This window comes from Castor canadensis, chromosome 19, assembly GCF_047511655.1.
Source record: "Castor canadensis chromosome 19, mCasCan1.hap1v2, whole genome shotgun sequence".
In the NCBI taxonomy this organism is placed as follows: Eukaryota; Metazoa; Chordata; class Mammalia; order Rodentia; family Castoridae; genus Castor; species Castor canadensis.
In genome coordinates this window covers 33,894,065-33,907,005 of record NC_133404.1, presented here as the reverse complement: position 1 = coordinate 33,907,005, position 12,941 = coordinate 33,894,065, and positions in this window count along the sequence as shown.

The window sequence follows — 12,941 nt, the reverse complement described above, 5'->3', positions numbered from 1 at the left end:
TTTCCTTACTGATTTTACCTTGTTCTACCAGTTCACGAGAAACAACAGATGTTAACAAATTTTCTCTGTGAAATTATTTATGTTCCCCTCTTGTCTGCCATTTTTGCTTTTTTGCATTTTGGGACTATTTTATTAAGTGAATGGTCATTTTTATGTCTCACTCATTAAGTGTTCCCTTGCCATATTGAAATTTGCTTTTTATCTTATGAAATACCTCTTTTTCCTCTCTAATAGTACTTTTGGCCATAGGCTTTATTTTATCAGACTTTAATGCTTATTTGCTTGTCATGCTTGTTTGCATGGCATGTATTTTTGCCATCCATTTGCCTTCCATAAGTCATCTTTATTTTTAAAATACAGTGTGTTTCTTATTGGCAGCTTGTAGGGTCTTGCTTTTTAATCCACTGTGGAAATGTTTTCTGCTTTTTCTTAAGGTGGACAAGGTAAGTTGTGAACATTTAATATGATCATTAATATAGTTGGAATTTGACCCATCATTTTATTACTTTTCTCTTTATACCAAGTGCTTTTTGTTACCCATTTTCAGTCTTCCATTAAATTATTTGAGGATTTTCAGATAATTTCAATTTGTTTTCATCTCTGAGTAGTACTTTTAGTGGTTACTTTAGCAATTTTAATATACATACTTAAGCCTTTGCAGCTAATATCATATCACTTTATCAAAAATACATGTATTTGCCATGATTTTAATTCCTTTCCCTATCATATTTATGTTCAATGCATTGCATTTTCATACATCAAAAACCTCACAAGACATACAATAATGTTTGTTTTAACAGTCATACATACTGTTTGTTTAAGGAGATGACCGTATTACTCATATTGGCCCCACTAATTACTATTTTTATAGTATTTCTTTCATTCTTGAATACCCATATTTATTTTTCCTTTTTAGCTTAAATAAATTTCTTTATCTGTTCTTATAAAGCAGGTGTGCTAAATATAAATTATCTTAGCTTTCTGTTTCTGGAAGTTTCTTTATTCACCTTCATTTCTGAAGAATATTTTTACTGGAAACAGAATTCTGATTTGACAGGGTTTTTTTAAAGCTATTTAAAGTAAAATCCAGCATTCAAATCATTCTTACTTTATAAGTAATGCCATTTTTCTCTACCTGATTCCTAACTTTTTCTTCATCTTTGGTTTTGAGCTAATTGAAATATACATAGTCATGATTTTCTTTAAATTTATTCAAGTTGAAATTAGCCAATCTTCAATCTGTAAGTATATGTCTCACACAGAATTTAAGTTTTCAACCATTATTGCTTCAAACTTTTTTTCTGCCCCCTCCTTCCCTTCTTCTTGTGAACTCCAACTATACCTGTGATGACAGGCTCTGCTACTGTTCAAAAAGGCTTTAAGACTGTTCTTATTTTCCAATCTATTCAGTCTCTGCTCTTAGGTTAATTTTGGTACATTATTTAATCTTTCTTCTCTTTTCAAAGGTCTGTTAAGGGGCTCATCTTATATTTTTAATTTCTTACAATTTTTAGTTTTAAGTTTATATTTATTTCATTGTAAAGTTTCTGTTTCTCTGGTGACATTACTGCTTTTTAATCAATCACTTCAAATATGCTTTTCTTTAAATACATAATTATAAAGGCTGCTTTAAAGAATTTCTTTTGTATTTCCAGAACTTGAGCAATCTCAGCCTTGACATATCTTTATTTGTGCCTTTTTTATTTTGTCACAGTTTAAAGGTTTGTTGTTTATTTTGTTTCTGTGCTGATTAACTTCGGATTATACGCTGGACATCATGAATGCTCTGTTATTAGACACTGGATTCTGTTAAAAATCCCCTGAGGAATGTTGATATTTTACTTTTATCAAATGGTCAACCTAGTAAGGTTTAGATATTAAAGTATGCCCTCTCCTCTTTGGGAGATGGGTCAACAATTATGTTAGATTTCTAAGCCTTGTTAAATTGTTTCAGTTTGTCCTATGTGTGAACAGTTCAGAAGTTTGTCAGGTATTTGTGTAGAGATTTCAAGTCAGTTCTCCTAGCCTGCTCCACTTTTGTTTGTATCTGTTGTGGATGCATGCTCCTTGCAATTGAGCTGAAAGATTTACAAGTGCAATTCACTTTTCAGTTCTTCAAGCCAAGTCTGAGCCAATGTATGTCCATCCACAAGCAGACAGCCCATGCCTTGAGAAATTCAAGGCTTATGCCAAGACTTTTGTGCATTTATGGACAGAATTAGGAAAGCCTCTTCTGTCTCTTTCAGTATCCCTCCAGTAATTTTTGACTTTTGGGGACCCCTTTCCTTGCTTTCTTCAGATAGAAAGGTTGGGCCTCTCTCAGAAAGTTAGCTGAAAACTTCCTCACTACTTCCATGCTTCCATGCATGAGAGACAGTGCATGGCAGAAAGAGAAAAAAAATGCTATAGCATCTTTATATTTTGGCTTATTAATATCTGCTTTCTTTTACCTTTCCAAGGTCTTTGGGCAGTCATTTAAAATTTAGTTGTAAAATCTTTAGATGTACATTTTCAGATAAAATCTTTAGATGTACATCTTCAGGTTAGTACTGAATACCTTTACCCCCCCAACCCATGATCACCACATACAAGGTTTCAAATAAAAGAAGTTAGTTGCTGCCAAATGGAAAAAAAAACATAATAAACAAATTGTTATTGAATGATTTCATCTACATTCCAGCCAAAAGTGGCCTGAATTAAGGGGAGACACTGGAATAGAAATCAAAAGAGCACTATGAGTAAGAATTGACAGACTATGGGAATGATTGGATGTGACAGGTGTCAGAGAGGAAAGATCAGTGAGCGAAATCCTGGTTCTGATTTAGCTTGCTATGTATTTAACAATGTACATCATTAATAAGGTGATGAAGAAGATGCAGAGAATTTTAAGGATGGGTGGGAGATGAGATTTTTTTATTTGAATGTTAAGTTTGGGATACTAGTGGTCACCACAATGGACTGTTTAGTAAGCAGTTCATTGTATCACTAGCAAAAAACAGGTGTTCCATCCTTATGATGGGCAATTTAAATTAAAATTTTACCTTTAATAGAAAAGTAATGGAACTATCTTAAGAGTCAAAACATAAGCTATTGTCATATGTTTCATTTCCCCTTGACTTTATCTAACAAAGAGATATTTGATAAACCACTGAGGTTATTGGCATTTTACTTAACAGTGATACCATCAGTCAAGTTTAAATTTACAAATGAAATCTGGAGTTCAGTGGCAGCATGGCCATTTCTGTTCTACTTGGGTGCCTTTTTTCTCCCTCAAGTTCAGACTTTGAGGATTTCATTGATGACATGATATAGAATTACTATGTATTTGTAGTTGTGTACTAAATACTAAAATGATGCCTTTTGATTGATTCAAGTATCAAATTTGCAATGGGCTGATAAAAGGCTCTAGTTATTAAAACTGCATTTGCACATCACAGAAAGCAAGAGAGCAGCAAAACAATGGTCAATAATGTATAGAAGCAAAAGAGAGTTTACTAACTGAAAAGGGCAAAAATAAAGGACTAATGTTTATTGAGTCTTTTGAAGAGCTAGCTCATTCATATCTGTTATAGCACTTGAACATCATAAAATCTTTCGAGATAGATATAATGCTATCTACTTTAAAAGTTAACTGAGACTCAGAAAATGGAAACATTTGCCGAAGATCACACATACAGCAAACAGCAAAGTCTAGTGTCAAAATCAGCTGGAGGACATTCACCTTTGATGCTCGAAGATAGGGTCATCTGTCTATGCTAGCTACCTTAATTGAACATCTGAACAAAAATGTAAGAATCCTCAAACTACATTTAAAGGAAGACATTAAGTTTGTAAGGTATTAAGGCAATGCCACTATCTGTTATTTATGATTAGTGAGTGATCATCTCTGTAGCTATTGTGGTTGCAGAAAAAGTTTTCTCATACCCAATTTTGTCCACAGACACGTATGAATGTGTGGATGAAATTTTGTGGTGAAGCCCCAGTTGGGGGGAATCATGCTCAATATGAAATCCTTTATTAATTTTCTGTATGCTAGGCTACGGCATTGTTTCCGCAATCAGTCGAGTAGTGCATAATTTAAAGCACTAAAAAATGCCATTTTTCTCAGGCCAATAAACCAAAGAAAATCCACTGATAAAGAAAAGAAAATCCAGTGTGCTGAACATGACAGGGAGATCGGAACAGAGGGAATAGCATGTTAATGACATTCAATATTCTCCTGTGTCAAGTCTTCAGCATTTTTATTGCCACTATTTCTCAGCATACACTATTAGAATTTATTGAGTCAATCTGTCTCCATCACCTGTGATATAATATATTTTATTCAATAAGATATGCAGTAATATTTATCTTTCAACTCCAATGACTGGCTTTCAAGACAATAATTGCATATCAACCGAGCATTGCAAGAGTAGGACTGGTTGTACATTTTAATATCTGACCTGAGGGTTGTCATTTTAGCATCTCTACATTTGATATTAAGAAAGGTACAGACTTCACTCCAAGAAATCACTCAGATTTAATAGTTATGGCAAATGATTGCCTCAAATGACGTTTTAAAGCTCTTGTATGGTAAAGCATATTGCAAGAATTTGGGGGAAGGCAAGACTAGAATCTGAAGTTGATTCTAGGAGATAGTTGTACCAGGTTCTCTATATCGGAAATGAGAATCAAGTTCATGACTGATCTCACTTATGTCAGAAGAAATAGAGGATGGGAAAATGAGTGGGTTTTATGCCTCAAACAGCCTTCATTCAAAAACTGCAAGAAAGGGAAATCTGTAAGTAATGTCCTCAAGTTGTCTGTCTGAATCTGGCTGTATTCAAGACTGTACTTTGTGACTCTGATTATCCATGTCATCAGTGGACTTGATTTTTTATGGCAGCCTCCTGGAAGGAGAACTGCATTGTAGATGGCTGCTTGGCTCTTTGGAAGAAGACATATAGGTTTAATAATCCTTGCAATAGAATTAACCAGTTCTCAACTTTCTATACAGTTCCGGTCCTTGAGTCACCTCAAATAGTTTTGAAAAAGTTTCAACTGTATTTTTTCCTCCTATGTGCTTTGATAAACACATATTTTTATTTATGTATATCCACTTCTTCCTACTTATCTCCTCAGAAACCACTTATTTTTATTTATGTATATCCAATTCTTCCTAGTTATCTCCTCAAAAACCCCATATCAGTGTGTGACAAGGAACTGTCATAGCTCTGACATGACTGAATTGGTATTTGGTAGTTTCACCTCAGAACTGAAGGGGTCCAGAACTCCTGCTGGTAAAAAGCTCTAATTCATCTGCTGTTAGCTTTACTCACCAGGAAGTCCCCTTTCTCAGCCAGAGAGCAGAGAAGTGCACACTTGCTACTTCCTGTCAACCAGTTTATTGCTTGATTGTGTCAGCTATTGCTGACCTGCATGAATGGGTCAGGCAGTAAGTAAAACACAGAGATATCTGCCTTCCAACAAGTGCATGTCATCTCAACATGGGTCACACGGGCATCATGTGTGCACAGTTCAGCCATCTTTACTACTTCTTGCCTCTGCTCTTCCTCTCTCTGTTTTACTTTATCCTGAGTACCATTACAATGACAAAAACTTACAAAGTCAGCTTCTTCTTTCCCAAACAACACATGTGGATTTATTTGCATTTTTTGCACATTGGAAAAAAATTGAAAGTTGAAATCATCATATTTGAATTCAAATCCCGATCAAGTTCCTTAGTAGCTATTTGATGGTAAATCAAGCCATCTCTGAGTTGTAGTCCCCTTGCCATTAATGCTATTAAAGGACTAGGATAAAGATAAAATAATATATGTGCAAGGATTGCCCCCATGTCTTATTCGTTGTAGGTGCACTTTTTTTTCTTAGGGGTTACAATGAAACAAATAAACTTTTTGGTTATCTTATTCTCTCAAAAGAAAACAGAATAGAATGTTGCTTGTTTGTTAATTTATTTACTTGTTAGTACACAGGAAGGGGGAGATGGGAAGGAGGGCATGTAGTAAGGAGAGCTCATACCTTAACCCCCATTGGGAATTGCTCTAAGTGTGTGCTTTTTGTGTCCTACTTACATCTTGTTAGAGTCTCCATTTTGAAAACATGTCTTTTCTTTACTTTGGCACCACACAGGACAGTAACAATAGGATTAAAAGGAGTGTATCTGGTTTAAGGTTTGTCTTGAAGCTTTACCAAAGTCAAAAGGAGGTGTTATATTTCTGGCTTAGTGGAAGAATGCTTGGCACAAAATAACCTCATCCACACATCTTTGGCTGTCTTCCATAGATCTGAGGTTGCTTTGTTGTATGTGTACATTTGTGTGTTGATGTTTGAGGGAGAGGTGTGAGAAATTGGGTGAGACTTTGAGAAAAGTGAACAGAGTTGGACATCTGATAAAGAGACATGTGGCTTTGGATCCAATCCTGCTTTTGTACTTCGGCTATAGAGCCAGACAGTCTGGTTTGCAGGTGTTAGCTCTACCAACTTAAGCAGGTCTCACTTCATACATATCCTTCAACCACAAAGTACTTGACTTTTCTGTGGAGGAGAGCAGAGAAAACTTCTTATGGAAGCTAAGTGAAGAAATACATTGAAAATATAGAGCAATGACTATTCACTACCCAATGCATGTTAGTTCCCTCTTTTGTTTTTCAATGTGGCTTCTTACCTTACGTCCTGAGAGAACTACACCTGGTAAGGTCAAAAAGGTGGCATTTATTCCCCTGCATAAGTGTTGAGCAATGTAAAAGTTACCTGAGAACTTAGTTTTCCTATCGAGAATTCATTTCAGACCTTTGCTCCCATTAAGTAGAATTACACTTTCTTGAACCATTGGATGTCCAAACTACGTGGTTCTTTGAACCCCACATGGTACTCTTCCTTTTATATATGAAAATGAATAACCCAATGAAGCATCTGGACCAAAGTATGCCTCAGTTGCCCACGGGGACCCAACAGAATAATATTCTATGGAATATGGACCGATTTAGTGAGAATCCACTAAATACCAGATGCAGTTCTAGGTGCTGTGGATATAGAAGGAAGCAAATGGACAAAGACTCTGAATTTCAGATCTCTTCAGCCAGTGATGGAAGCAAACAAACTCTCAAATGCACACATAAAGTAGGGTCTGGTAGTGAAAAAATTCTTAGAAGAATATTTAGGCAGGGGATCAGGACAGACAGTAAAAGAGGAAAGGAGCTGTGCTATTATGCACAGAAAGGGCCAAGGAAGTCCTCTCTGAGTAGGTAACACATCTGAGTGGAGATCTTTTTGTTTGTTTTTTATGTGGTACTGGGGTTTGAGGTCAGGGTTTTCCCCTTGCAAATTAGTCTTTCTACTACTTGCTGGAGCCATGTCTCTCTCCCTGTTCATTCTGAATAATCTGAAGATAGTATCTCACTTTTTTCCCAGGGCAGTCTGGCCTGTATTCCCTCTATTTTATGTTCTCTGAGTCACTGGGATTACAGGCTCATACCACCACTGCCACTTTTTTCCATTGAGATGGGGTCCTGTAAACTTTTTTGCCTGGGCTGTCCTAGAACCACCTCCTGAAATAGCAAGTGAAGATGTTTTGTCTTTATACTTCATGAGTTATTATTCTAAATCCTGGGGAAAAGTATCTTGAGTCAGAAATTATTCCTTCTGTATTTTGTCCAGTACAGAAGTAGGCATTGATTGCCACAGGTATCACCGTGAGAGGGGATTCCATCACTAACATTGTCTTTATTTGAAGAAACACATCTCTGACTGAAATCTTTTAGGTACATATGCAGGAGTCCTGCACAGGGGACTGTATGACTAGAGAAGAGTAAGGGGGTAGAAAAGGTAGATAGCATGTAAGTGAAGGAGAAGTTGCTGCCTGCCCTGAAAGATCAGTGTATAATCTACCATAATGGAAAAGAAACATAAGACCTGAAGATGGAGTTCAGCAAAAGACATGGGCATCTTTTATGAAGTTGACAGTAGTGAGAAGAATAGCCAAAAGATTCTTTAATTTATTAGAAGCGTGTTACCCTTCACTAGGTCAAAAACATCAGGGTGCTTTCTCCAAACACAAACTTCAAAAGTCTGTGTGCTTTTGGACAGTCAACCACCTCCTAATAGGTGGAAAATCCATTTTGTATTATATTTGTTAATAAATCTTAGTAAAGCATGAATTATAAAGAAATGTAAGGTCTTAGCTAAAAGAAATCAATAATGCTTTTAAACACCAGCTCATTAGTATTAAAGATTATTCCCATTTTTCATTATATTAAGAAAGAAAGAAAATGATAATCATATCAATGCATGCCATCCATTGAACTAATGCAATGTTAAACGCATTGTCTAAAAAATTAAAGTGCCCCATACAAATCAGACATTATTTATTTATTTACAACCCTTCTTTATAGTAATCCTTCTGCCACATACACACCATTCTTTCCAAAGGGTGTTTGAGACAGGTTACAAAGATAAATAAAGGAATCAGGAAGACATACATTGCTATTAAAATAGCCTGTCATATAAATGATAAAAGGAACAATTACTATCTCATGTTATTCAGTAGCTGTTGCTTTTATCTGGTAACCTAAAAATGCTCTATAGATATGATTCTTCAAATACTTCCATTATATTTGCCCAGGTGGTTCATTTTAGAGATCATTAATACTCAGGAGCTATCAAGTAATTGGAGACTACTGTAGATATAAGAAATATTCTGAAAACCAGCTTTCTCTCTTTCAGCTCATTTCCACATGATATTTTCATAAGTGCATACAAAAATTATGATAACACAACAAAATACCTGGAATACTGTCTGTGAATGCCAACCCAAACACACAAAGCTATGTTCTCACATGTTTGCTTATCTTCATGCATACACATGTGCTGTGTTTTAGTATGCACAGATACATGTTTACTTGTTTATGTCTGGAGACAAAGACTTTCCCAGAAGGCAATGATGAAAAAAGACTATCATATTTCTTAGCTCTTGGGATGCACAAGTCAGCACCACCTCCACAAAGCTAGACAAGTGGCTTTTTGCCAAGTGGGATTTAATCACTGTGTGGCAGGAAGTTCCTTCTTCTCACCTCTGACCACACACCCACAGTAATTGTAACAAGCATTGAATTCCTTACAGATTTAGGGATGGGGGAAGGTTTACACATCACCTTGGGGAAAGGAGCTAGGGAATGGTGATCACATGAATGTTTTGCAGAGTGCAAATCTGTACTCCAATTCCAATTCACGACTAAGTCATTGTGTCAGGAAACACAATAAGAAAGAAGCAAAACACAGGCCCAGGCAGGGTAACTTACATCTGTAATTCCAGCAACTTGGGAGGGGTGATAAGGAGATCACTGTCTGAGGCCAGCGAGGCCAAACAGTTAGTGCCTATGTCAAAGAACAAACTGGGTATAATGGAATAAGCCTATAATTCCAGCTACCTTGGAGGCAAAGGTAGAAGAATCACTGTCTGAAACTAGCCCTGAGCAAAAGAATAAGAACTTCTCTGAAAACTAAATAAACAGGAAGAACTGGAACATGGCTCAAGTAGAAAAGCACTTGCCTAGCAAGAGGCCCCAGTACCAAAAAAAAAAGAAAGAAAGAAAAACACAATTTTTCAAAGCAGTGAAAAATTTTACCAGTGGTTTTTGCACTCTGCATGAATTTCATTTCAAATATTTATTGGAGAGTCCTGCTATTTCCCCGCCTTTATCTGGTAGGTCTTTAAGAGAGAACATTTCATTAACAAACCATGGATATAAAATATGAAATCAAGATTGCCTACCGCAGAGAAGAAGCCAAACACCACTAAAAAGGATTAGTTTCTTTCACTGTCTAGAAATTTTTCATGGAAGACCTTGGCTGGCCTTTTGATATTAAAACTTCCTAACAAGTATTACACAGGAGTTTTAAATTAGAACTTGCTGTCACCAAGACAGTTATAAACTGTTAAATATGTCCTTTCTATGTAAGCACACGGCCCTGCCTGGGACACTTTTCCTGACAAGTAGCAGGATCAGATCACAGAGATGTTTGCAAGCTGCCTGCAAGGCCATGCAGGTGGCCCTGTTGAGTGTGCATGCGTGTGTGTGTGTGTGCGTGTGTGTATATTCCAACTCAGCTGTACTTCTCTGCTTCTCAAATCACATAGTTCTCACCAATGAAAACATCTAATAGAGATGCATGTTCTATTTCTTAATGATATCTGCAAACCAAAGATTGATTTTCAAACTTATTTTTCATGCATCAGACTAACTTAGCATTGAATTTTCTCAAATAGCAAGAACTAAGCAAAAGAAATCACTCAAAGGGCCAAGAACGGTAGCTCATGCCAGCTATTTGGAAGTCAGAGATGGGGAGGATCACATCTATTTTAGAGTCAGAGATGGGGAGGATCACAGTTCGAGGTCAATCCAGGGAATAAAGTTAGAGAGACGCAAATCTCAATCAATAAGCCAAGCACAGTGGTGCATGCCTGTCATCCCAGTTATGTAGGAGGCATACGTAGCAGGATCAAGGTCTGAGGCTGGCCCCTGTCAAAAGCATGATAACATGCTTAAAAAATAGCTAAAGCATTAAAAAGAACTGTGGGTGTGGCTCAAATGGTAGCATGCCTGTCTAGCAAGTGTGAGGTCCTGAATTCAAATCCCAGTCCCACCAAAATATATATATATAACAAGTTATATGTAACTAATTAGTACTTAATTACTTAATTAATATAAGTAATTAGCATTTACATATATATACATATATATATGCCTATATATGTCATTCTGTTCTATTTCAATATTTCCTGTCAGGTAGCACCTCACAACTTTAATCTCTGTAACAGAAAATGTAAGTCATCTTTAATATTTTATTTTCCTTTTATCAGTACTTTTCACAAAACAGAAAATTAGTATATGAGGCCAAGGACCACATGGAAATCAAGGGGCAATGGGAAAAAAGACAGCAAACTCAACTTCTCATTTTTTTCATTCCATGGTTCATTTTGTTTGTTTCATAATATTTATAACAGCAAAAATCTCCTCCACGGGATGACACTGGAAGTTGCATAATACACTGTGCATTCTCCTATGTGACCAGTAGAGCCTGTAATTAGTAGTTAATTATAGTTTATATGGCCACTTTGGCCAAGAAGAAAAGAGCAGCTTTGTTACAGTCAATGAAGTATTTAAAGCTATGCCCAGGACAGAGATGGGTTTATTAAACACTTGGGTAAGCAATAATAAACTTACATTGATTGGGCAACTCGATAGATCTCTTTTATGTGCTGCTTACAAAAAAAAAAAATTCAGGTGGAAATGAAACTCACTAGCTCCAAATTCCCCACAAGACCAACAGAATAAGAGAAAAATTCCTCCCTCCAAGAAAAGCACTCTTCAAAACCATGAGATGTTTCTGCTCTTTTCTGATTTTAACCAAAAGGATGGACATAGTTTTCTTCTATAATAAGAAGTAATATATCTTTAGATCCAGGCTTGGCCTCAGCATTTTACTTGGGGAAGAAGGTTAAATAAGTTGTTCAAGGTCACAGAGAAAGAAAAAATTAATTAATTAATTTCACAACAGGAGCACTTACACTCCAAAATGATAAATTTATCCTCTTTGTACTAATAGGGATGCTGCTTGTGTAGGTATTAACCATTTATTATTTTTAAATTTTGTAACGTATTCTTGCCTGGCCATTCTCCCAAAAGGAAAAGTTGTTGGGAGACAGCATCCCCTACTCACTATGAACACTAAAGACACTGGTTACTCGTTTTCCTAGCTTCCTTTGCAACAAGAATTCAGCAGGTATCCAAGCACCAGCCAAGAGCAATGCAAGACTTGAATCAGGAGCCAATGAGGCTCACAAGGGAAACAGACAACCATTCATTTTGGAAGTAGCAGATAGCAGTGGAAGCAACATTTCATCTCTTAGAGCTGAGAAAGCTGCAGTGCCCTTACTGATGCCAAGGGGACAACAAAGAGTGAAGAGGTTATGGGGCCGGCAACTTGCAGCAGCTCATCTGTGCCCACCAGGACCAGAGCAGTGTCATGTCATGCTATTCCACAACCTGGTGAAGACCAGGTTCTTTGTATTTCTGTTTTCTATGCTTGCTTCTTTAATCTTCTCCCATTTCTTTGGTGGTTTTCTTAAAAATGTGTTTGCTGTTTCCAACCCCCAGAGTTGATTCCTTGCATGCAACTGAGATCCACACTTGATAATAAAGTGCTAGTTTTACTTATTTAACCACTTCACAACATATTTGAATTTGTGCTTTGCAAATACTTTGAATTTGTAAGGTTACTTTTAAAGCTTTATCATTATGGGACAGCATCATCCCCTTTGCCACCCATCAGTCAGCACAATGAATATTGAATTCTAAACCCACTACTTCTGAGCCCACACACCCTCTCTCAGAGGTGAGAGGAAGATGCCTACTTTGTCAAACTTTTCATTTCTTTCCTAGAAACATTGCTCAAGACAGAATAGTGAAACAAAAATGGAACTTAATACAAAATGCAAACAGCTCTCTACTTCCTTTTATTCTTCCTTTTTTTTGTTTTGTTTTATTTTAGGTATTTTAGTATTTTGGGGTTTTTTGAGATAACCCAGGATGATCTCAAACTCTGTATCCTCCTGCCTCGGTCTCCTGAGTTCTGGAGTTACAGCCATCCACCACAATGCCCACCTTTACTTTCTTTCTTAACCCTCATTTATTTTTAGTACCAATTATAATCACCACCACCACCTCTACAATATTCATTTCTTTACTCATTTGTTGCATAGGCTGAACCATGCCCTTGCCCTAGTACAATTTAACAGCCAGTGGTAGGAGAGAGGGCACACAACCAAGTCATTGTGCAAATCCACTCTGTTAAAGAGTAACATATTATCACCAATTCAGTGCCTTAGAAACCTATTTCTAACAGTTTCTTGGGTCAGAATTTGGAATGGGTTTCATTGG